A 26,935-nucleotide genomic window follows, 5' to 3' on the forward strand; every position below is an offset into this window, starting at 1 on the left:
TTATTTAGTTTTAACAAGACTTCCCTAATTTTATACTCCATTCCCTTTGAAATAAAGGCCAACATTCCATTTACCTCCCCTGTTACCTGCTGAACTTGTATGTTAGCTTTTTAGGATTCATGCACAAGGATTCCCAAATCCCTCTATGCTATAGCTTTGTGCAGTCTTTCTTCATTTAAATAATATTCAGCTCCTCTATTCTTCCTGTCAAAGTGCATAACCTCACATTTTCCCACATTGTATTCCATCTGCCAAGTTTTTGCCCACTCACTTATCCTGTCTATATCGTTCTGTAGACCCTTTGTGTCATCCGCAAACTTGACAATAGTACTTTCACTTACCTCATTAATATATATTGTAAATAATTGTGGCCCCAGCACTGACCCCTGTGGCACTCCACGAGTTACAGATTGCCATCCTGAAAATGCCCTCTTTATCCCAACTCTGTCTTTTATTAGTTAGCCAATCCTCTATCCACGCTAATATATTACCCGTAACACCATGGGCTCTTATCTCATTAAGTAGCCTTTTGTGTGGTACCTTATTGAACGCCTTTTGGAAATCCGAATATATTCCATCTACTGGTTCCTTTTTATCTATCCTGCTTGTTACCTCCTCTAAGAATTCTAATAAATTTTTCAGGCATGATTTCCCCTTCATGAAGCTATGCTGACTTTGCTTGATTATATTACGCATTTCTAAATACTCTGCTATTACATCCTTTTTAATAGACTCCCTAACATTTTCCCAGTGACGAATGTTAAGCTAACTGGCCTATAGTCACTGAAAGCCAGTGTCCAGTGGCATATCACAGGGATCTGTGCTCGGTCCCCTATTATTTGTCATTTATATAAATGACATAGATGACTATGTGGGGGGTAAGATTTAAAGTTTGCAGATGATACAAAGATTGGCCGGATGGTTATCAGTGAGGTTGAGTGTCTTGGGCTACTGGAAGATATAGACGGGATGGTCAAATGGGCAGATAAGTGGCAGATGGAATTTAACCCTGAAAAGTGTGAGCTGATACACTTTGGAAGGAGTAATTTGACAAGGAAGTATTCAATGAACGGCATAGCACTAGGAAGTTTTGAGGAACAAAGGGACCTTAAGGCAGAGGAGCATGTTAGTGGGGTGGTGAAAAAGGCATATGGGACACTTGCCTTTATCAATCGAGGCATAGATTACAAAAGTAGGAAGGTCGTGTTGGAGTTGTATTGAACCTTGGTGAGGCCACAGCTGGAGTAGTGTGTGCAGTTCTGGTCGCCACATTATAGGAAGGATGTGATTGCAGTAGAGGGGGTGCAGAGGAGATTCACCAGGATGTTGCCTGGGGCCAGACCTGCTGAGTTTTTCCAGGTAATTCTGTTTTTGTTTTGGATTTCCAGCATCCGCAGTTTTTTTGTTTTTATCTCTGAGGTAGACTTGGGCTGTTCTTGTTGGAGCAGAGAAGACTGAGGGGTGACCTGATTGAGGTGTACAAGATTATGAGGGGCATGGACAGGGTGGATAGGGGGCAGCTGTTCCCCTTAGTTGAAGGGTCAGTCATGAGGGGGCATAAGTTCAAGGTGAGGGACAGGAGGTTTAGGGGGGATGTGAGGAAAAACTTTTTTACCCAGAGGGTGGTGATGGTCTGGAATGCACTGCCTGGGAGGGTGGTGGAGGCGGGTTGCCTCACATCATTTAAAAAGTACCTGGATGAGCACTGGCATGTCATAACATTCAAGGCAATGGGCCAAGTGCTGGTAAATAGGATTAGGTAGGTAGGTCAGGTGTTTCTCACGTGTCGGTGCAGACTCGATAGGCTGAAGGGCCTCTTCTGCACTGTGATTCTGTGATAGTTATCTGTTTTTTGTCTCTCTCCCTTTTTGAATAAAGGTGTTACATTGGCAGTTTTCCAATCTTCTGAGAATTTTACATAATCTACTGATTCTTGGAAGATTACTACCGGTGCGTCCGCTATTTATGTAGCTATTTCCTTTAATATCCTAGGTTGCAACTCATCAGGTCCAGGGGATTTATCGGCTTTTAGCCCCATTAGTTTCCTTAGTACTTTTTCTCTAGTGATAGTTATTGTATTTATTTCCTCCACTCCTCTTGCCCCTTGATTATTTAGTATTTTTGGAATGCTATAAGTGTCTTCTACTGTGAAGACTGATGCAAAGTATTTATTCTACTCCTCTGTCATTTCCTGGTTCCCCATTATTATTTCCCCAGCCCCGTTCTGTAAGGGGGCTACATTAATTTTGGCCTCTCTCTTCCTTTTTATTTTTTTAAAAAAGCTCTTACTGCCCGTTTTTATATTACTTGCTAGTGTACCCTCAAAGTTTATTTTCTCCCGCTTTATTATTTTCTTGGTCATCTTATGTTGGTTTTTAAAATTTTCCAAATCCTATGGGTTGCCACTAATCTTTGCCACATTGTATGTTTTTTTTCTTTCACTTTGATACAATCCTTAACTCCCATGATTAATCCATCCCCTTCCTAGAATCCTCCTTTCTCACTGGGATATATCTTTGTTGTAAATCATGAACTATTTTCTTAAACATCTGCCATTGTTCATCAACCTTCTCCTCTGCTAAACTACTTTCCCAATCCACTCCAGCCAACTCTGCCCTCAATCCTTTGTAATTACCCTTATTTAAGTTTAGCACAGTCATTTCCGACCCAAGTTTCTCACTCAAACTGAATGCTAAATCCTACTATGTTATGGTCACTATTTCCTAGGAAATTTTTTGTTCTGAGATCCTTTATTAAACTTGCCTCATTACACATACCAGATCCAAAATAGCCTGATCCCTGGTTGGCTCCACAACATATTGTCCCAGGAAACTGTCCCGAATACACTCTATGAATTCTTGCTCGTGGCCAGCTCTGCCAATTTGATTTTCCCAATTGACATGAGGCTTAAAGTCATCCATGATTAATGTACTGCCTTTTTACGTGCCCTCCTTAATCTCTTGATTTATTCTTTGTCCTACAGTATTGTTATTGTTAGTGAGCCTATAGACTACTCCTACCAGTATCTTCTACCCCTTGTTATTTCTTACCTCCGCCCATATGGATTCTACATCTGATTCAAGATCATTTCTTGCAATTGTACTCATTCCATCTTGTACTAACAAAGCTACTCCACCACCCTTTCCTTCTTGCCTGTCCTTTCGAAAAGTCACATACCCCTGAATATTTAGTTCCCAGCTTTGATCTCCTTGTCTCCGTAATGGCTATAAGAATATATCCATTAACCTCATTTATTTTGTTCCAAATACTATGTACATTTAAGTAAAGAGCCATTAATTTTGCCTTTTTACCATTTTTTCCCTCTTTGACCCTATTTGCTGCTGTTTTTTTTAATGTTTGTACACTCTATCCCTTCCCGTCACACTCTGGGAATCATTACCTAAATAGCTGCCCTGCAATGTTGCCATATCCTTTTGCTTTGTTAGCCTACGTATCCCTTCTCCAGAACCCTCCCTCCCTCCCTCCTACCCCCAGCATTTAGTTAAAAGCTATCTCTACAGCCCTAGTTATTCAATTTGCCAGGACACTGGCTCCAGCACAGTTCAAGTGAAGCCTATCCCACCTGAACAGCTCCCTTCTATCCCAGTACTGGTGCCATTGCCCCGTGAACTGAAACCCATTCCTCCCATACCAATCTTGGAGCCTTTAACTCCTTGACTTTAGTTACCTTATGCCAGTTTGCCCGTGGCTCAGGTAGTAATCCCGAGATTATTACCTTGGAGGTTCTGCTTTTTAATTTAGGTCCTAACTGTTCAAACTCTTTCAGCAGAACCTCCTTTCTAGGCCTCCTAGTCCTAACTCACTCTCTCTATCTGCAGGTGCACCCTGACCTACTGAGCATGTTGAGCATTTTCTGCTATTATTTCTGATTGCTAGCTGAGAAGCACTGTCTGTTTACACAGGTTTCACTGTACTTTTTATTGAAAGATTTAAAAAATGAACAATTATTTTCTACCCTATTTTGGTGGTTCATGGAAGCTTAAGTTTGTGATCATGAAAATGATTTTTAGCAGTAGCTCGCTGTCCTCCTCCTCCCCTCTCCTCCCCTTCCCCATCCTCCCTCCTCCTCCCCCTTCCTCCCCCTTCCCCATCCTCCCTTCGCCCCTCTCCCCATCCTCCACTTCATCCCACTCCTTCTCCCGTCCCTTCCACTCGCCTGTCTTCAACTACCCCCCACCTCCACCACCCCTCCCCTCTTCAACTTCCCCCTTGCCTGTTCCTCAACCTCCCACCCCCTCCTCCTCCCCCTGCCTCCTCCCCTCCACTCCCCTTCACCCCTCATCTGCCCCTTGCTCAACCTCCCACTCCCCTCTTTCTCAGCCTCCTATGCCGCTACCCCCTTCTCCCCTCTTAGCCCACCTGTTCCCTCTCCCCTCCACCTCCCCCTCCCCTCCCTATTTTCAATTCCTCCCACTTCTTCCCACCCCTCCCTTTTTCTAGCATCTCCTCCAAATAAGATTGCCAATTTGTGCCAAATCTAAAGTGGTTTGGCTTTGTGTGCATCAGGAAGAGGAGTGAGAGTGCCCTAAGCCCCACAATGAATTTGGACAGAGTGCAGCAGCTTGTCAGATTTTAGCTCAGAAAGGACTTGAGAAGGGAACTATCCATTATATTACTTTAGGAAGAATTTATTTCTTTTTAGCCACCTGTCCAGTGACAGCTGAGTGGCCAACACACATGACTGATCATGTCCACTCTCATATGCAATGGGAGTTGGCTGGCCTATATTAATTAGGCCTCAGGTTGCTTGGTGACACATGAAATCTGTCTTTGAAATGTTCATTTTTGGGGCTGACAGACTTGGGAATTGATGACCTAGTTAACTGAGATGACCGGATCACCAAGACAGGTGCTTTGAGGAAAATGGTGGATATCTTAACAGCCGGATAAGCTGGCTGGCCATGGCACTGTTGTACAGGAAGCCATTCAAGCAGGGAGAGCAAAAAGGAATGTAGTGGAGTAGGGGACAGTGTAGTGAGGGGGAGTGATGCTGTTCCCTGCAGCAAAGACCGAGAGTCCAGGGCTGTGTTGCCTGCCCGGTGCCAGGGTTTGCGACATCTGCTGAGGGCTGGAGAGGAACTTGTAGTGGGAGGGGAAGAATCCAGTTGTCGTGGTCCATATAGGTACCAATGACATAGGTAGAAGAGGTTCTGCAAAGTCAGAATGAGGCGCTAGCTACCAAATTAAGAAGCAGAACCTCAAAGGTAATCATATCTGGATTACTTGAGCCATATACAAATTGGCATAGGACAAATAAGATTAGAGAAATGAATGTGTGGCTCAAAGACTGATGTGGGAAAAGTGGGTTCCGGCTTGTGGGGCACCGGGGACCGTGGGGGCTGTACCATTGGGACGGTTTACACCTAGCCTTGCTGAGACGAGTGTCCTTGCATATCGCATAACTAGGGAAGTAGAGAGGGCTTTAAATTAAACAAGAGAGGCAAGGGATCAAGTTTGGGTAGAGATAGCAATTCAAGGTGTAGAGTCAAGACAGGAGAGCAAAATAGTAATATGAAAAATGACGGAATGAGAATGTCAGGAAGGGACAGAGAAAAAGACCTAAGACTATATCAACACTCGACTATATGTTACAAAGGTAATAAAAAGACAAAACTGAAGGCTCTCTATATGAATGCACGTAGCATTCACAACAAAATAAATGAATTGATGGCCCACACTGAGGTAAATAAATATTATCTGATAGCAATTACGCAGACATGGCTGCAGGATGACAAATATTGGGTCCTTAATATTGACGGGTGTGTGACGTTCAAGAAGAATAGGAAGTTTGGTAAAGGTGGAGGGGTAGTACTGTTAATCAAAGAGGGCATTGGTGCAGTAGTTGGAGATGACCTCAGGAGATCAGCATGTAGAATTGATTTGGGTGGAGCTGAGGAATAGTAGGGGGAAAATGTCATTAGTGGGAGTGGCCTACAGGCTTCCTAACAGTAGCCACAGTGTAGGACAAAGTATTGAAGAGAAAATATTGTGTGCTTGTGATAAAGGGACGGCAATAATCATGGGGAATTTTAATCTACACATAAACTGGAAAAATCAGATTGGCAGGAGCAGCTTGGATGAGGAGTTCTTTAATGCCTTCAAGATTGGTTCCAGAACGTGCTGCTCTAAGAAACTATCAGGGAGCAGGTTATATTTGACTTGGTATTGTGTAACAGGACAGGATTAATTAATGACCTCAGAGTAAAGGCACCCCTAGGTAGCACCGACCATAATATGGTTGAATTTTACATCCAGTATGAAAGGGAGAAAAGTGACCCTAAGACTAGTATCTTAAACTTAAATAAGGGCAACAGTGTGGTGATGAAAGCTGAGCTAGCTGAAGTGAACTGGGAAACTAGGTTAGAGGATAAGTCAATAGAGAAGCAGTGCCAGACATTTAAGGGGATATTTCAGAATATTCAGAATAAGTACATTCCTACTATAAAGAAAAATTCTAAGGGGAGGACCCAGCATCCATGGTTAACTAGAGATGTTAAGGAAAGCATCACACTTAAGAAAAAAGCATATAACTCTGCAAAGATGAGTGGCAGGACAGATGATTGGACAGAATATAAAGAATGGCAGAGAATGACTAAAAGGTTAGTCAAGAGAATGAAGTTAGAGTATGAGAGGAAGCTAGCTAGAAATGTAAAAACAGATAGCAAGAGTTTCTGGTGCTGGTGTTAATTTCTCAAAATTCGCTAGATTCTGGAAAGGTTCCATCAGATTGGAAAGTAGCAAATGTAACCCCTCTATCCAAGAGGGAATAGAGAAGGAGGCAGAAAACCAGTTAGCTTGACGTCTGTTATGGGGAAGTTATTTGAATCGATCATTATGGAGGTTATAACTGGGCACTTAGAACAGTTCAAGGCAATCAGGAAGAGTCAGCATGGTTTCGTGAAAGGAAAGTCATGTTTAACCAATTTATTGGAGATTTTTTAAGGAGTAGCATGCACGGTGGATAAAAGGGAGCCTGTAGCCGTACTGTATATTGATTTCCAGAAGGTATTTGATGAGGTGCCACATCAAAGATTATTACGGAAAATAAAAGTGCATGGTGTAGTGGGGAACATATTAGCATGAATAGAAGATTGGCTGACTGGCAGAAAGCAGAGACTATGCATAAATGGGTCTTTTTCTGATTGGCAGGATGTGATGAGTGGAGTCCCACAGGAATATGTACTCAGACTTTAAGGCCTCAACTTTTTACGATTTACATCAATGACTTAGAATAGGAAGTGAAGACATGGTAGCTAAATTTGCAGGTGACACAACAATAGGTAGGAAAGCATGTTGTGAAGTGGGCATGAGGAGGTTGCGGATGGATATAGATAGGTTGAGTGAGTGGGCAAAGATCTGGCAAGTGGAGTTTAATGTGGGAAAATGTGAAGTTGTTCACTTTGGCAGAAAGAACAAAAAAGCAGAGTATTACTTAAATGAAGAACAGCTACATAATTCTGAGGTGCAGAGGGATCTAGGTGTTCTAGTACGAGTCACAAAAAGTTAGTATACAAGTACAACAAGTAATTAAGGAGGCTAATTAAATGCTATCCTTTATTGCGAGAGGGATTGAACATAAAAGTAAGAATGTTATGCTTCAGTTATTCAGTGCATCAGTGAGATTGCACCTTGAATACTGTGTGCAGCTTTGGTCTCCTTATTTAAGGAAGGATGTAAGTGGTTTGGAGGCAGTTGAAAGGAGGTTTACTAGATTGATACCTGGAATGAGTGGGTTGCTTCATGAGGAAAGGTTGGACAGACTGGGCTTATTTCCACTGGCGTTTAGAGGAGTGAGGGGTGATTTGATTCAAGTATACAAGATCCTGAATGGCCTTGACAAGATGGACATCGAAAGGATGTTTGCCCTTGTGGCTGAGTCCAGAACTAGGGGGCAATGTTTTAAAATTTGGGGTCACCCTTTTAGGACAGAGATGAGGAGAAATTTTTACTCTGAGGGTTGTGCGACTTTGGAATTCTCAGCCTCAGAAGGTGGTGGAGACGATGTCATTGAATATTTTTAAGGCAGAGGTAGATAGTTTCATGTTAGGCAAGGGAATCAAAGGTTATCGGGTTAGATAGGAATGTGGAAATCAAAACACAAGATGATCAGCCATGATCCTATTGAATGGCAGAGCAGGCTCAAGGGGCCAAATGGTCTACTCCTGTTCCTATTTCTTATGTTCTTATGTTCCTGCATAAGTTGTGGATCCTGTTGAACTGCTGAGCTGCTGGCCTTCAGAGTGTAAACTAATAAAAAAGAAGACTTAGATAGGAATCACAGCGCTAGCTGTTTAACTTTTTAGTTCCGTACTGAATTGATATCCATATTCCATGAGGTGGCCAGACTTTTGCATCCCCTTTTGTTATAAAGGCTTGTAGAAGGCTTTTATCCAAAACAAAGCAAAATTAATCGGGTAATGAACAGTGCAAGCATATCTAGGAAAGTGTATTTAACTCCCTGTGAACAGATTAAATCTTATTATTTTATGTTATCATTTTCTCTCTATGCCTTGTTTCTGTGTAATATTGCACTTACTTTAATATAATATATAATTTACTACTTTATTTTGGTCAGCTCAATGTTCAATGTAAACAGAAAACAATCACCATGATTTACACCTTCTAAATCAAGTTATTGCAGAATCAGAGCTTCTGTTTGCCTGATATGGAGTGCACATTTTCTCCTGTTTGGATACTTCCCACCCACCAAATTTGGAGAACTAAAGTACAGGTTACTAGAGCTGAGGGTTGGGCACTCTCAGGTGTATGGAGTTTAAGTAACTAAAACTGTCTAATTTACCAGAGCTGCTTGTCAATCCAAGATCACTCTAATTACATTGGCTTTGAATTGCCAGGTTATGCTCTTCTCTTTGAGAAATTAGTAGAACGATTCACTGGCTGATTAATGCTCTTTCCATGGCTGTAACCATGGGTAGGACTGTACTGCGGGAAGGTTTAAGGGCTCCTATAACCAAGATGATGGTCAGCGAGCAGGAGGGGGACATAGGGTGTGTGCAGCCACTCACACCCACTGGAAATAAGTCCCATTCACCCATCACTTCTTTGCTCGTTGACCTACATTGGCTTCTAATTCAGCAATATCTCAATTAAAAAATTCTCATCTTTGTTTTCATATACCTCTATCGTTGTACCCCTCCCTATTTCTGTGATCTCTTCCAGCCCTACAACCCTCAGGTTGCTCTGCTTTTCCAATTCTGACCCCTTGCACATACCTAACTTTTATTGCTTTACCGTTGCTGGCTGTGCGTCCATCTGTCTGGGTCCAAAGATTTGGAATTCCATCCTTAAACCCTTCCTCCTCCTCTTATCCTAATGGCGCCATATGTGGCTTGGTGTCAAATTTTGTTTGATGATTGCTCCTGTGAAGTGCTTTGGGATGTTTAACTATGTTAAAGATGTTGTACAAATATTAATGTCAACCCAGAATTCAGAATTGGAACTCCTTTCTGCAATTGCCTGACTGGAGTGGAGTTTGAACCCCCTACATGTTCTGACTCAGACAGGAATGCTACCAAAGGCTCATTCCCTGGCTTGTCAGGTAACTGAAGCCAATTGGAAAAATTCTACCCCTGTGACAGGTTTACCTCTCCAAATATCATTAACGAGCAAGTTGACTATTGGTTATGGAACTGCAGCCTGGAGTACTGTTAACTGATGAAGTACCAGATTGCTGTATCTACGAAGCTGCTTGACTTGCTTCCAGTGACACACTTTATGCTCCCTTGATCCTAATCCTGCTAAATGGCTGACAACCCGACTTCCCCTTCTGGTCCCCTTGTTAACTGATGCTGTTAACAGTTCTCTTTCTTCAAGTGTTGTCTCTCTCTCTCTCTTATCCATCTAATTGTAGCCAAACCATCACTTGCAAAGGCTTCTCTTCTTGCGCTCTCACCGTTACCTTTAGTCTCTGCCAAGGATCTATTTGTAGCTCCTTCCTATTCGTCATCTTCATGATGCCCCTCAGCGATATCATCCCAAAGTAGAGTGCAACCTTTCACAAGTATGCTGATGACAGCCAACTCGTCACTACCTCTCTTGGCTTCTCCGCTGTTTCTAAATTATCGGACTGCTTATCTGACATCCTGCACTGGATGAGCAGAAATTTCCCTCAATTAGATATTGGGAAGACCAACGCCATTGTTCTCGGTCCCTACTTCAAACTCCATTTCCTAGCTACTGACTCCATTCCTCTGCCTGGCAACTGTCCTGAGGCTAAATCAGATGTTTGCAACCTTTATGTCAAATTTGACCCCTGGATGAGCTTCTGACCACATATATGGGCCATCACTAAGACTGCCTATTTCACCTCTGACACCGCCCGCCTTCACCCCTGCCCCAGTTCATCTCTGCTCAAATCCTCATTCAGGCCTTTGTTACCTCTAGACTTGGCTATTCCAACACACTTCTAGATGGCCATTTCATTATTTGACTACAGTACTCTGAATTCTACAGCAGTGTATGCCACCTACAAGATGCACTGCAGAAACTCAGCAAGGCTCCTTAGGCAGCACCTTCCAAACCCACAACCACCACCATCTAGAAGGACACGAGCAGCAGATCCATAGGAACACCACCACCTGCAAGTTCCACCCTAAGCCAAACACCACCCTGGCCTGGAACTACATCACTGTCACTGGGTCAAAATTCTGGAACTCCCTCCCTAACAGCGCTAGGTGTACCTACACCACATGGACTGCAGTGGTTCAAGAAGGCAGTTCAGCACTATCTTCTCAAGGGCAATTAGGGATGCGCAATAGATGCTGGCCCAGCCAGTGACGCCCACGTCCCATGAATGAATATATTAAAAAAATTCTACTTTTAGTTAAATTTCAATTAAATGTATTTAACTTTTGCTCAATCATACATGTTACACTTAAATTCCATGGCCATGATGGAGCTGATTTCAGACAGAAAAAAAAGTCATTACTTCAGGTCGTCAGGATGTCCCAAAGTGTTTCATAGCCAATGAAATAGTCATAGTTGTAATGTCAGCAAAAACAGGCAGTTTATGCACAGTGAGGTGCCACAACAGTGAGACAAACAATTAGTTATTCTGTTTTTGAGGTGGCAATGTTTGAGGGATAAATATTGGTCAGGCCACTGGAGAACTCCCCAACCCTTCCAATACTGTTGGTGGATCTTTTACACCTACCTGAGAGAGCAAACAGTGACTCGTATTACATAACATTCAAAAGACAACATATGCAACAGTACAGCACACCCTCAGTAATGCATTGGAGTATCAGCCTAGGCTGCATGCTTAAATCCCAGAGTGAGACTTGGATCTTAAACCTTGTCACACAGAGGTGAACATGTTGCTACTGAGCTAAGATGAGTTTTGTTAATTATTTATCTTTTTCCCTCAAATATACACACCATTCTTTTATCTCTTGGGTTAGCTACAATCGCTGTCTTAATACCTAATCACTTATGGTGGTTTCTTCATTTCAAACAGCAAGCAACCTTTCGCAACAGAGTAGCATTCTGAGAACAGAGGGTCTCTTAAAACACATTTTCCATCCAGGTTTCATGTTTCACCCATTTATATACAGGTTCATTAAATTATGTAAATAAGCAAACACACATTTAAGTACAAGCTGAAAGAAGGAGGAATACAGTTCTGTAACAAAAGCTTTTCAATAAACCCCAGAAGCCTTAAGCGGACTAAATATTCATTCTGAAACTAACCTAAAAGAACCTAATAGCGTTCCCAAGCTGATGGTTACCCACAACAGTAAACTGAGTCAGCACCAGGTAAAACCCCCTTTCACAATGATATAGAAACATTCTCACTCCTAAATTAAAATTGCGAAGTACGATGGTGGATGCAGGCTACTGTCCCTCCCTTCCCCCTCTCACCAGTCATTGAGTCATCCATTCAGAACTGATTGGTTCCCAACACCCTGTTCTATTTAATTAATAACTGAAGGCAGATCTAGTATGTTGAGTCATTTCGTGCAAACAACTTGATTAATGCTTTAGTAATTTAACTTAAATAATTATAACTGCAGCATAAATGGTAAACTGTACCTACAACACATGGACTGCACCAGTTCAAGAAGGTGGTTGACCCCCACCTTCTCAAGAGCAATTAGACATGGGCAATAAATGCTGGACCGGCCAGTGACACCTACACCCCAGAATGAAAAAAATTCTGCATTGATACACAAACTTAGTGCAGTTATTTATTTAGGCAAAAAAATTACCCAGATTGTAGTTTCAAGCTTATTGGCCACTTCCTGAATTATCCATCATTAATATATATATTGTGTGTAAATGTATATAAATATATATATATATATATATATATTTATTCTTTCACGGGATGTGGACGTCATTGGCTAGGTCAGCATTTAATGCCCCTGTTTAATTGCCCTTGAAAAGGTGGTGATGAGCTGTGCCCTTGAACCGCTGCAGCCCATGTGGTGTAGATACACCCACAGTGCAGATAGGGAGTTCCAGGATTTTGACAATGACAGCGGCAATGAAGGAATGGTGATATATTTCCAAATCAGGATGGTGAGCAGCTTGGTGGAGAACTTCCAGGTGGTGGTGTTCCCACGCATCTGCTGCCCTTGTCCTTTAAGGAGGTAGAAGATCCCTTGGTGAGTTTCGGCAGTACATTTTACTGCAGTGCAGTAGCACAGTAGCACTGCTGCTATTGTGCATCGGTGGGGAGGGAGTGGATGTTGAAGGTAGTGGATGGGGTACCAATCAAGCGGGCTGCTTTGTCCTGGATGGTGTCGAGCTTCATGAGTGTTGTTGAAGCTGTACTCATCTAGGCATGTGGAGAATATTCCATCACAGTACTGACTTGTGCCTTGTAGATGGTGGACAGTCTTTGGGGAGTCAGGAGGTGGGTTACTGTCTGCAAGATTCCCAGCCTCTGACCTGCACTTGTAGCCACAGTCTTTATATGACTGGTCCAGTTCAGTTTCTGGTCAATGGGTAACCCCCAGGATGTTGATAGTGAGGGATTCAGTGATGGTAATGCCATTGAATGTCACAGGGAGATTATTGAATTCTCTCTTGTTGGAGATGGTCATTGCCTGGCACTTATGTAATTCGAATATTACTTGCCACTTATCAGCCCAAGCCTCAAGGTTGTCCAGTTCTTGCTGCGTATGGCCACAAACTGCTTCAGCATCTGAGGCATCATGAATGGTGCTGAACATTGTGGAATCATCAGCGAACATCCCCATTTCTGACCTTATGATGGAAGGAGGGTCATTGATGAAGCAGCTGAAGATGGTTGGGCCTAGGACATTACCCTGAGGAACTCCTGCAGTGATGTCCTGAAAATGAGATGATTGACCTCAAACAACCACAACCATTTTCCTTTGTGCTCGGTATGACTAACCAATGGAGAGTTTTCCCCCTGATTCCCACTGACTCCAGTTTTGCTAGGGCTCCTTGATGCCACACTTGGTCAAATGCTGCCTTGATGTCAAGGGCAGTCACTCTCACCTCACTTCTGGAGTTCAGCCCTTTTGTCCATGTTTGAACTAAGGCTGTAATGAGATCAGAAACTGAGTTTGGGTTCCGCCAGGGACACTTGAGTATCAGTGATCAGGTTATTGCTGAGTAAGTACTGCTTGATAGCAGTGTTGATGACCCCTTCCATCACTTTGCTGATGATCGAGGGTAGAATGATAGGGTGGTAATTGGCCGTGTTGGATTTGTCCTTTTTGTGGACAGGACATTCCTGGCATTTTTCCACATTGTTGGGTAGATGCCAGTGTTGTAGCTGTACCTGAAAAGTTTGGCTAGGTGTGCAGCTAGTTCTGGAGCACAATACTATTGCTGGAATGTTGTAAAGGCCCAGAGCTTCAGCAGTTTCTTGATATCACGTGGAGTGAATCGAATTGTCTGAAGACTGGCCTCGATGCTGAGGATGTCAGGAGGATGCCAAGATGGATCATCCACTCAGCACTTCTGGCTGAAGATTGTTGCAAATGCTTTAGTCTTGTCTTTTGCACTAATGTGCAGAGCTCCCCCATCATTGAGAATGGGGATATTTGTGGAGACGACTCCTCCAGTGAGTTGTTTAATTGTCCACCACCACTCACGAAATATATACAAAACAGAAACAGGCCATTTGGCTTACCCAGCCTTTCAATATGCTATTAGTGACTTGGCTGAAGGAATAGAGAGCTGTATATCCAACGTTCGCTGAAGACTCTTAAGTTAGTTGATCTAGTAAACAATTTATAAGGGAGCAAAACATTTTGAAGGGATGTCTGTAGATTAAATGTGTGGGATAAACTGGCAGATGGCGTTCAGTGTAGGGATGTGTGAGGTCATCTACTTTGGGCCTAAAGAATGATAGATTAGAGTATTTTCAAAATGGTGAGAAGCTAGGAGCTGTGAATAGATAGATTTAGGTGTCCAATAGAAAAACTAATGGACAGACAGGCACAAAAGGGCAGAGAATTGCAAATTCAGTGATGACAAATCACCGTCCATGGAGTGTGAAGAGAAAGACATTTCCTATAATTCAGACACTCATCAAAACTTGTAACTGTCTAGGGAAGAGATGTTAAAAATGCAAAGTATTGGATATTGAAACAATGGCTGCCACTGAGAAACACACCCAAAACCTCTCGGAAATACGCAATGAAATGCACAACTATTTCAAGGCAAGGCTGCCCAGCAACTAAAGAGAGATTGCAAGCCACACAGGCTGAAGGATGCTCTCGCTCCCTCTCTCTCTTTTGGAATGAATGTGTCACTTGGTTCAAGAAGCCAACTCTACCAGAAACCTACCAGCGAACTGAGATCTTATGATACTTGTAACATTTTCCACACCTCACTTCATCCAAGAAATCAGCTAACCCAAATCGGCTGCAGCATTTAAAATCTACGCCTCAAGGACAATCAAAGGACACTTAACCATACATTCTTTTACCATTTTTTTTTTATTGGACTCTAACTCCCATTATTTCTGATACTTGTGTTTGTGTGTGTCCAAATGAATGCTTGATGTTGCGTCATTATTATTTTTCTTGGGTTTTGTGTTTAATAAATAGTGGGGATTCAGTTCATCCTCCTCACCTGTTCGTAACAGGGTACAAAGCAGATGCAACAGAATGATACTGGAATTAAAAGGGTTAACTTGTGAACTTTGATTGCATAAACCTGATGTTTAGTCCTTGGACTATAAATGTTTAAGGATGATTTGAGCTTTTTAACGGTTTTGAAAGAAATTGTTGAAAGAGGTAGAAACTTTTCTACTGGTGTGGGTCCAGAACATATGGAATAACCTTAAAATTAGAGCTAGGCATTTTAGGGGTGATGTTAGGAAGCACCTTTTCCATACCTTGGCTTGCGAGAATGTGGAGCTGCCTCCCCAAAAAAAAGCAGTTGAAGGCTAGGTAAGTTGAAACTTTCAAAAAAACTGAGATTTGAAGATTTTTGTTGTGTAAGAGTATAAGGGCATATGGAACCAAGGTGGGTAAATGGAATTGAGGAACAGTTTAGTTGATAATCAATAACAACCTGGCTGATAATCTAATTGAATAAGGGAGCAGGCCCCAGGGACTGAAAGGCCACTTCTTGTTCCAATGTTCCTAATCTCCTACTGTTTTAGGCCAATTTTCTCTTGAAGAGATCACCCCCTACCGTTGTATGGTTCCACAACACCCTCTCAGGAATGCCTTAGTTTACATGATCTCAGAGTGAATATCAGCGGACTGTTGGCAGGGGCGGTGGGGTGGGTTATGACACTGCAGCGGAGCCCAATCCTGCCCTCACCTAGTCACAATTTCTATAATTTCTAGTGGGAACCTTCCCTGGTTACTACTTCTGTACACAGCCATGTGTTGAACATACCTACTGTCAGTCTGACTGAAAACTCACTCCAAAGGAGTCTTCAAACTTAGACCTTCTAGTTCAAATTGATGGATTGGGTGAGCAATTGTGCTGCGTTAATGGGTTTACCAAGTGATGAAATTGCGCCTTCTCACCCCGGTTGCTATCTGTAACTTGAAGTAACATATCTGTTATCGGCCTGACTTTCCAACTCCCTTTCTACCACCCATCCTGAGGGGTTTTCTAAAATGCTTCTATGCACTGAGGGCAATGTCAGTGCAGGCCGTGCTCCTAATTTTATTCAGGAAACATTTAACTAATACAAGCGCTTAGTGAGGGCAACAGTGATGTGATACCCTCCATGATATTGTATTTCAAACATGAAGAATAACTACTTGAGTGAGACCCTAAAAGGCTGGTGGCATCAGTGAAGCTGTGCCGCAATGTGAATTACATGTTTTAAGTGGAGTAGTGTATGATAGGAGTGGCAGTATTTCAAATATGTTCATAGCACCTGTTCATTCTAACAATCATTGTGAATTGCACTTGTATAAACACAGTGCCTGCTGATTACAGAAAACAGATTTGAATCATTATGCACTGTTACTAGGCTTATAGTTTCCTCCCCTCTAAAAGGCTTCCCATAAGATCTGTAATTTATTAAGGAAATGACCAGTGTGACTAAGGATGGTTTCCGTGTATGCATTGCTTGTTGCCCCCTCAGTGCACTAAAAATAATTCATTAGATTTTAAATAAGTTTTATGCGACTTCCTCTTAAGACAACTGGCTCCTTTCAAAAATTGGGTGTGCTGGGAACTTCTAGTGATTGGAGGCGGATCTTGAGCAAACAGGTTTTCATAAATGCCTGTCTTTGTGTGAATTGAAGCCACTGCTGTTTTTTTTTCTGATTAACTGATAATCTAGTGAGCAGCCTTCTTACACATTTCATATGTGACACGTAAATGCACATCTTCCATAGTGGCTGTGTCTTTTTTTATTATTCTTCATGAGATGTGGGCATTGCTGGCAAAGCCAGCATTTGCTGCCCACCCCTAATTGCCCTTGAACTGAGTGGCTTGCTAGCCATTTGAGGGCAGTTAAGAGTCAACTGCATTGCTGTGGACCTGGAGTCATATATAGGCCAGACCAGATAAGGATGGCAGATTTGCTTCATTAGTGCATTAGAAGGGTTTTTAATAACAATCAATGCTTGTTTCATGGTCACCATCACTGAGTCTACTTTCAGCTCCATATTTTATTACTTGATTGAATTTACATTCCACCCTGCTGTGGCAGGGTTTGAACTCGTGTTCCCAGAACATTAGCCTGGGCCTCCGGATTACTAGTCCAGTAATCCACTACTTGACCATCACCCCTGTGGGCGTTGTTGGCATGGCTGACAGTCATTGCACTTCCCTATTTGCCGTAGGTTGCTGGTGGTGCACTGCTTCATTAAATGGTTGTAAATTCTTCGTAGCAGTTTGACATAATTAAGTGGCTTGCTATGCCATTTCAAGGAGCACTTGTGTCTTGCTTTCAGTGCACTTTTTTCACACACAAAAAGACACTATCTGTGTGAAAATCTTCAATGTGAACCTTCACCTTGCTGCTCCGTAGGCACTGAACTGTAGCTCTCACAGAAATAAAAACAAAACTGCTGAAAAATCTAGGTCTGGCAGCATCTGTGGAGAGAGAAACAGAGTTAACATTTTGAGTCTAATATGACTCTTCAGATACTGGAGTACAAAATCTAGGATGATACTTCAATGAAATTTTGGTGCTGAGGGTGCTGCACTAATGGAGGTGCTGTTTTGCATGAGTCATTAGACTAAACCACCGTGTACCTTCTTGGGTGAACAGAAAAAAAAATCCCATAGCACTATTTTGAAGAAGAGCAGAGGATTTCTCTGTGGTGCCCTGGGTAATATTTAACCTTCAAGCAACGTCACTAAAAGCAGAAAGGGCTAAAGAGTGATGGCTCTCAAAAGGGAATTGGATAAGCACCTGAATGGAAAAATTTGCAGGACTAAGGGAGAAGGGATGGAAATAGCTAAATTGTTCTTGGAGCGAGCTGGCACAGATTCAACAAGGCGGATTACCACCTCCTGTGATGTAAACATTCTCTGATTCTATTATTACCGTTTGCATGATCTTGCTTATATGCACTTTGGCTGCCACATTTTCGAAGCATTGATTACATTCAACTTATTTAATTGATATAGCTTTGGGACATCCTGAGATTGGGAAAGGTGCTGTTTAATTGCTTTTTAAATTTTGATTGTATTGATTCGTAACTTGGATAGAGACATAGAATTCCATGTCTGTAGGCTGTTACGATGCCTGTGGGGAAACTGTAAGCCAAGATAATCAAATTTACTGAATGACCCCCAAATGAAGAAATTATAACAATATTTCTCTTTTTGTAAGTTTTACTTTAACATGATCAGAATCGATATCAATTAAATATGAATTAACAGGCAAATGATACTTCAAATGAAAAGGTACATTTCACTTTAAATAGTTGATACAATAAAGATAAGTCTTACAAAATCACAAGCACTTGCATCATACAATGCAGGCATGTGGCATGATGTGCATTTTCAAAGTTCTCTAATTCGGCCTCTGGTAACTAGAATCTCTCACATTCCCACTTAATCAATTTGGCCCTCGAGACATGCTCAAGTTTTATTTGGTACCCTCAGAAATGGATCAGCTACCAAACGGCACGCTCTTGCAGAACCTCCTTAGCTAGGTTCACATTTTGATGGCTCAGATTCTCTAGAGATTCCTTTATTGTATCCTTTTAATAAACATTGTTAAATGGTCTGGTCAGCTCTGGCAAAACTGAAGCAGCAGCAGCAATAAAATTGTCTAATCCACAACTCCTGCTCTAACCCTGTCTTCAGTTTTCTGTTCTGTTCAACAATATTACACACACATACACAGCTGTAAATGTGCCTTTTCTGTCCCTCCTCTGCTGCAACTCTCCTTTGTTCTTTGCAGCAGTAGCTTCTTTGTCTTCTCTGTGACTGACCGCACAGGTTTTTGTATCTTAACTTCCTTCCTGTTGACGCTGCTACCAGATTTCTTTTTATTTATTCATGGGATGTGGGCATCGCTGGCTGGGCCATAATTTATTGCTCATCCCTAATTGCCCTTGAGAAGGTGGTCTTGAGTGTCCTCTTGAAACGTTGCAGTCCATGTAGTAGAGGTACACCCACAGTGCTGTTAGGGAGGGAGTTCCAGGATTTTGACCCAACAACAGTGAAGGAACTGCGATATATTTCCAAGTCAGAATGGTGAGTGACTTAGAGAGGAACTTCCAGGTGGTGGTTTTCCCATGTATATGCTGCCCTTGTCCTTCTAGATGGTAGCAGCTGTGGGTTTAGGAGGTGCTGTCTAAGGAGCCTTGGTGAGTTCCTGCAGTACATCCTGTACATGGCACATAGTGCTGCCGCTTTGCATTGATGGTGGAGGGAGTTTATGTTTGTGGATGGGGTGCCAATCAAGTGGGCTGCTTTGTCCTGGGTAGTGTCGAGCTTCTTGAGTGTTGTTGGAGCTGCAGTCATCCAGACAAGTGAAGAGTGTTCCATCACACTCCTGATTTGTGCCATGTAGCTGGTGGGCAGGCTTTGGGGAGTTGGGTGGTGAGTTATTTGCCGCAGGATTCCTAGCCTCTGACCCTGCTGTGGCCACAGTATTTATATGGCTAGCCCAGTTCAGTTTCTAGTCAATGGTAAGCCCCCCCCCAGGATGTTGATAGTGGAGGATTTAGTGATGATAATGCCATTGAATGTCAAGGGCAATGGTTAGATTCTCTCTTGTTGGAGGTGGTCATTGCCTGGCTCTTGTCTGGTATGAATGTTACTTGCCATTTGTCAGTCCAAGCCTGGATATTGTGCATTTGAACACAGACTGCATCAGTATCTGAGGTGTCACAAATGGTGTTGAACATTATGCAATCATCAACAATCATCCCCACTTCTGACCTTATAGTGGAAGGAAGGTCATTGATGGAGCAGCTAAAGATGTTTGTGTCTGGGACACTACCCTGAGGAACTCAGGGTCAAGGGTTGCCAAGTAACATGGACCAGCATTTCTTATTATTCAAGAAAATTACAATTGATGTAAACTGTCAAGTACTTCGCAAACATTTTTTAAGTACAACTTCAGATTCACTAGACATTTTTTTAAATTACAATTTTTCCTTACTGTACTGTTTCTGGGTCAAAGGTTACCACTGATGGTACTCTATTGCTTTGCCTCAGTGGCCATACTCCCTTAGGTAGTGCAGAATATTTGGTTGTTAAGGCATCACAGTCAAATCCAGTTCTATCCTCAGCCAGCTAGCACATGTTCCAGCAGTTGACAGTGGATAATGTTCAAGATTGGGAACTCTGCTCACTCAAGCTTGGGGATGCTTAACCCCAGATAACATCATATAATTGAATAGAGTCTACAGGTTGAACCTGGGAGTCTCTTGATCTAAAAATTATTCAAAGCAATGCTGGACCATTGAGATTTTTATTTGGACATTGTCTTCAGATTTTTGTATTATCTTGTTAACCTGAACTGAAATGCACAGGCGTTGGAGAGGTTGAAATTTCCAAATAAAATTTTATTGCAGATACTCAACAATAGTTAAGTTATGGTGTTATTGTTAAATATATTACTTAAAATATTTATTGCATTGGTGATCTTATATTGAATCCATAGTGGACCTAGGAATGAAAAAGTGAAAGATTATTGTTTCATAGTGGATGGATTTTTGTGTGTATTGTAGTTAAAGAATTGATTTTTAAAAACCATCAGCCAATTAGAAGTGCGACATCTGAAGACCCGATGTAGCATAAATGAAGTTTAAGATATACATGTGCGTAAATGGCGAGGCAAAATTGGACCAGGGAATATGCACGTAATTCAGTCCCCAGTTTAAAGTCATACGTTTTGCTCTTGTTAGATATACTTTGATTTTATATTACTTATAATTAAATAGTAAAGCTTGCATTAGTTTGAAAGGTAGTCAGAGCATGGTAGCGATATACTGGCATAGATTAAGGATTGATTAACAGGCAAAAAACAGAGTAGGAATCAACGAGTCATTCGCGCATTGGTAGGCTGTGCCTAGTGGGATACCGCAGGTATCAGTACTTGAGCCCCAGTTGTTCACAATATATATCAATGATTTGGATGTGGAGACCAAATGCAATATTTCCAAGTTTGTGGATGACACAAAGCTAAGTGGGAATGTGAGGAAGATGCTAAGCGGCTTCAAGAGGATTTGGACAGACTTACTGAGTGGGCAAGAACACGGCAGATGGAATATAATTTGGAAAAATGTGAGGTTATCCACTTTGGTGGGAGGAACAGATGCACAGAGTATTTCCTCAATAGTAAGAGATTAGAGAGCGTAGATGTACAAGGGGATCTGGATATCCTCATCAATAAGTCACTGAAGGCTAACATGCAGGTACAGCAGGCGATTAGGAAGGCAAGAGGATTTGCACACAGGAGTAGCGAAGTCTTGCTTCAGTTGTGTAGAACCTTGGTTAGACCACACCTGGAGTAGTGTGTGCAGTTTTGGTCCCCATACCTTGGGAAGAATATTATTGCCATAGAGAGAGTGCAGCTCAGGTTCACCAGACATGTTCCCAGAATGGCAGGATTGTCCAAAGAAGAAGGAAACTGGGCCTATATTCTCTAGAGTTTCAAAGAATGAGAGGTGATCTCATTGAAACCTACAAAATACTTAAATTTGATTTAATTAAGATGCTTCCCCAGGCTGGAGAGTCTAGAACCAGGGGACACTATTTCAAACTAAAGGATGAGGACAATTTTTTTTTACTCTGAGGGTTGTGAAACTTTGGAATTCTCTACCCAAGAGGGTTGTGCAAGCTCAGTCACTGAGTATTTTAAAGTAGAAATTGGCAGATTTCTAAATGTCAATGATGTAAAGGGATATGGGGATAGTGTAGGAGAAAGGCATTGAAGTGGATGATCAGCCATGGTCATATTGAATGGCAGAGCAGGCTGAATGGCCTATTCCTGCTCCTATGTTCCTATAGTAGCTGCAGTACATGCTGAGGAAGTGGGAGCGCAAAACTGAAGCACACAGTGACAACACTGGTGAGGGATTTCAACTACATAGAGACTTGTTTACAGCAGTAATTTTCATTATAAATATGGACAGGAATTTATAGTGAAGAAAAGTACACATAGAAGTGTGATAAACGTTACACAGGAAATAAGGGTTTGGAGACAGGAAGTGCGCACAGAGGGAGGATTTTTAATGTTATAAAGTAGAATACAAAATAAAGACTGTGTTGCTACGGAAGGAGCTATACACATTCAAGCTGCATACTATTTTGCTTATTTTTTAGCATAGCACAGTTGATTTTTACAATGGCATTTTTTTTATTCCCAAAATCAAGTTTGGGAATGTGCAAACAATCTAAAGAACACTAAAGCTGACTATGGGTTTAGAACACCACTTCATTTTGGGATTCTCGTAATATAATGAGATGGTTTATGCTTTGATAAACCCTGAGAAGTTGAAAAGTTGCCTGTTGACTCCCTGCATTGTTTTCAGTTAAATATTTTAAATTTTGGAAAATGGTTTAATTTAAAAGCCACATATAATTGAGTGTTGTTAACCCACTGAAGGAGCATTGAAGGGTCCTTGCAGAATATTAAATCGTTACATTTTTCTTGAAAAATAGACTATATAATCTATTATTCTTAGTCACCAGATTTTGTGATAGCTGTATGTTCACAGGTGTGACTTGGTTTAAAGATGCCACATACCACTGTGTACATTTTCTCGCATTCTATGTGGGAACCTTGGGAAAGCCATTTACACCAAGCTGTTACTGATATTTCTGCCATTTTTCTGGCTTGATGTACAATTGACAGGAAACACAGTCTGACTAAACAAAGATTTGTGTTGTCCAGAGCATCCATTCAAGTTCATGAATTTCAGTGTTGCGGAAATGCAGTTTCTGAGCAGTCCCTGCTTTTGAGTAATTGGTCTATTGTGGCCTTTAACTACACACAGGCATCCAATATAAACTTCCACGCAGAAGTTACTTTTGATTTGGTACAGTGGTATTTTGAATTAGAATGAAACTGTGTGTGTCATGAACAGTTTTGCAATGATGGAATATTGGTAAATAGTATTTTTATTAGAAAAATATAATTTCATACCCATTTTTAATGGAGCAGTTTGAATGCTTTTGATCAAAACAATCCAATTTAAAAATAACCACACTGAGACGAACATAATAAAGTCATCAATGCCAGAATATATGAACGTATTGCATTTCCTTAAATACAGTGAGTGGGAGAATTTGAACCATTTCTTCTCTCCCTGAGAAGTACCTGTTAACATCTAACAGCCATTTTCAATTTCCTCTTTCCTCCTCTACTGGTGGTAAAGCAAAACTGGTATGAAAACTTCATCTATTTAAGACATATAAGAATTTAATATTCCTCTGCCGGTTTATAAGAATTTAACATGCATGGCCTGTTCCGAAAAGTTGTTTAATTTAAACTTCTGGATAATTTGAACTGTGTGAAAAACCCTTCAGTACCATTTTGTTTCAGCTGCTTAGTTTAAAATTGATGGATAATTCAGATGTTTATGTGCGAGAATGAACTGCATATTATCGGAAGTATTGTGACCAAGAGAAAGATGATATATGTAATTTTCGATACTGAATAAATCTGCAAATCATGTAAAATTGTTTGCAAAAACACCACATATTATGCTGCAAATTCAGCCCAGTGTTTACTAAATGTGTTTTTCGAATCCGTCATTTAGGAACAGGAGTAGGCAATTCAAGCATAACTTTTTTTTTATACATAATAAAATTTACCTCAAAATGTTTTGGTACAGGCTTTTTAAAAGTAGAACCAGAATAATTTTGGTGATGGTCTGTGTGTGTTCTGGTTCCCTTCTGTACAGTGTTTTCTCAAATGGACTATGGAGCAATAATCTTCAACTATTTTTTGCTCTCATCTAGTTATGCAGAAATGTGGAAAATATTTCCTGCCTTTTGCACACATTTCGAAGCAGTTGAAATCTGACTAATGTTACCTCTCTGTTGACAGTTTAATAGTTTATTAACAAGTTTGGAGTGTTTTGAAGGGTTGCAAAGGAATTTAAGTAGGTTTGCCTACATTGCACATGTTTCACTCTTTACTTTCAGAATGAAGTGCAGGTAGCACTCTAGTTTTAGGAATCATTATTGTGGAAGGTGAAGTCTAGTGTTGCATTCACCTTACTGATCACTTTGTTTCTGACTAAAGGACTTGGTGAATTCAGCTCAATTTATATTGTGACGTTTTTAAACTTGTGGTTTATGCATTGATTTTACGGCTGACAGCCGTAATGTGACACTGTGTCAGGTGTGGATTAGTTGTGGCACTCTGTCAGAAGGTCATGGGTTCATGTCCTGTTCTGAAGACTGGAACACAAAATCCTGGTTGATTCTCCCAGTGCCATACCAAGAAAGTGCTCTATTGTTGGAGGTGCTGTCTTTCAGATGAGGTGTGAAATCAAGACCCCGCCTGCCCCTCCAGGTGGATGTGAAAGATCCCACGGCGCTATTCAAAGAGGAGCAGGATTATTCTCCCTGGTGTTATGATCAAAGCTTTTTCTGCAAACAGCGTTGCTGAAGTAGATCATATGGTCAGTACCTCATTGCTGTTTGTGGGATCTTGCTGTGTGCAAATTAACTGTTAACTTTGCTACATTACAGAGGCAATATCTCAAAAGTAGTTAATTAGCTGTACAGGGCTTTAAGATATCCTAAGGCCATGAAGGGTGCTATATGAATGCAACTTCTTCTCGGTGTGGGGTGGAGAAGAATCCTATTTCTCACCCTTATGTAGATGTACTGAGTAAACAGTGCAACCAGAAGTGATGGCAGTCTCTCCTTTTGGCAGTGCTGTCACTGGTGGCAATGATGTGGCTAGCTACCTCCATGTTGTACAGTGGTGGTGCTTCTACATTTTGTTTACAGCTTTGCACCGAAGTTGGGAATTTCACTGATGGCAAAGCTGTGGAGACTTCGTGGACTCATCAGAGGGCTGAACTTATTACTATTGATGTTGGAAGGTCTGTTCCAAATGTTAGCAGCATTTCATTGGACTCTCTGGTAGAGTCCCAGTGCCTAGAACGTGATTTAGCACTGAAATAGCTATTGAAAGGAGGTTGCAGGACCCTTGCATGAACCCTGCCTGCCTTAACTGACCCTGACACTATAACCTGTTTCCATTTTAATGTTAATTCTCACTAATGAAAGCATTAATGTGGTAGGTGAATATTGAAATGTTTCAAAATTAGTTTTAAGGCAACGGCTTCTGAAGATGTATTAACAGGCTCTCAATGTGCTGGAATGTAAACATAATCCATAATAACTGCTGATAACCAAGTCTTGGGGGATGGACCCCAATACCACAACAGAAACATTTTGACTATGTAAAAATGAATTAAGAACTGATCTGGTTCTCAAGATTTGAGAATACCATGAATTTCACAAATCCCAATTCATCAATAACGCTTTTTCTAAACTTATTTTACTATTTCCTCAATTTTTTAAGACTCATTTTTGGGCCATTTTTATGTTAATTAATGCAAAGGCTTTTGAGGCTAGAAATTAGAATGCTATCTACATTTTGCCCCGTTGTCAGCAACAGGCATTTTGGGGTTGGGCGTAACATGGGCTGGATAGAGAGTAAACCTCAATGCTCTGTTCCAGTACTGTATCTTCACACCGGCCTTTTCTTTTGGTTGACTGAAAGTAATACTCTTAGAAATGGCTAGTAATTGTCACAAATTCTTGTGGTTCACACTTTCTAGTATGCAGCAGAATGGTGAAAGCCATGTTTGCAGCCATGCTTTGTGAGGATTAAGTATAATATTAAAACTGTGGTTCATACTCATGAGGTCAAGTCTTCACAATTCATGAGATGTTATCAAGGTGTTGTATTGCAATTCATTGATATAAACACCTTAAAAGTAATAACTTACATAGCAATTTGTTTTGGGATTCTGTTGGCTTTCTTGATGAAAGAGTTTTGTTATAAAGAAAAATTAGAATCCACTTCAATGCAAGTTGTATAAGGGTAAGCATTATAGTTCTGATCACAATGGAATGTACTAATGTAACTTACTTTTGTTTTAACGTTAATTATTTCAAATCCAGTTTCACAATATGGCAATTTATGTATTGTTACGTTTGGTGTAAACTTCTCTCTGCTCCATCGTTCTTCTGACTGGTTTCTTAGTCATTTTCCCATTCATCCTTCCACTTCACAATCAGTGGAGGTCCTTCAACTGTGTTGGCTCTTTACTCAACTTCCTTCTTAACCTTCTCCACCTTGCTGCGTCTTTTCCCATTTTCAAAAGCCTTCTCATTGCATTGCTCTTGCTTTTTTTCACACGACCTAACCGTCCACTGCTTTTTGTGCCTGTTTCTCTTCAGTGAATCTCCTTAAGGGATATTAAGGAAGATACACATTTGCAGGTTATTGCTGTGCAGGATAAGTTTCTGTTTTATTTTGGTTTGCACAACAGAGAGCTAACTTAGCTGTCTTATGATATATGTCCTCCGCAGATTCAATGTTCTGTTTGTGGTCAGTTGGAAGAATGTAAAACAGGTCATATATAGTGAATTTGGGATAAGCAGAACAAAATTAGTATTTTCCAGAAATGATTTTTTTAAATGCTCAAATTTTACACACTATATTTTAAGTAGTGTATTGCTGAATAAAGAGACATGCTATTAAAGCTTTTTGTCTTGCACTCATCAGCACAGGTGCAAGAATGCCACACTTCAATTGTAGCCCCTTCAAAAGGCGTTCTGGCTACCACACAAATGAGTAATAGAGGATATGAATTTCAATGCTGGTGCAAAGCCGGATACATAGGTTGAATGTCCAATAACTGGAGAATCGTATTAAACAACATGACCTTTTGGCTCTTCAAAATAGGCAGAGTACTGACCATACTCAACCAAACCCGTGCTTGCAAAACTCAGGACATAATGCCTAATGTTAGGTGTAATTCCGTGATGGGGA

General features: G+C 41.2%; 1 protein-coding gene across 12 annotated transcripts in view; it reads left to right on the forward strand.

Annotated features, from left to right (window-relative positions):
* Nucleotides 1-26,935, forward strand: part of eps15l1a (epidermal growth factor receptor pathway substrate 15-like 1a) — a 375,872-nt gene that overhangs the window by 204,354 nt on the left and 144,583 nt on the right. The window lies entirely within an intron of this gene.

The sequence above is a fragment of the Carcharodon carcharias genome, chromosome 14, assembly GCF_017639515.1.
Source record: "Carcharodon carcharias isolate sCarCar2 chromosome 14, sCarCar2.pri, whole genome shotgun sequence".
NCBI lineage: Eukaryota > Metazoa > Chordata > Chondrichthyes > Lamniformes > Lamnidae > Carcharodon > Carcharodon carcharias.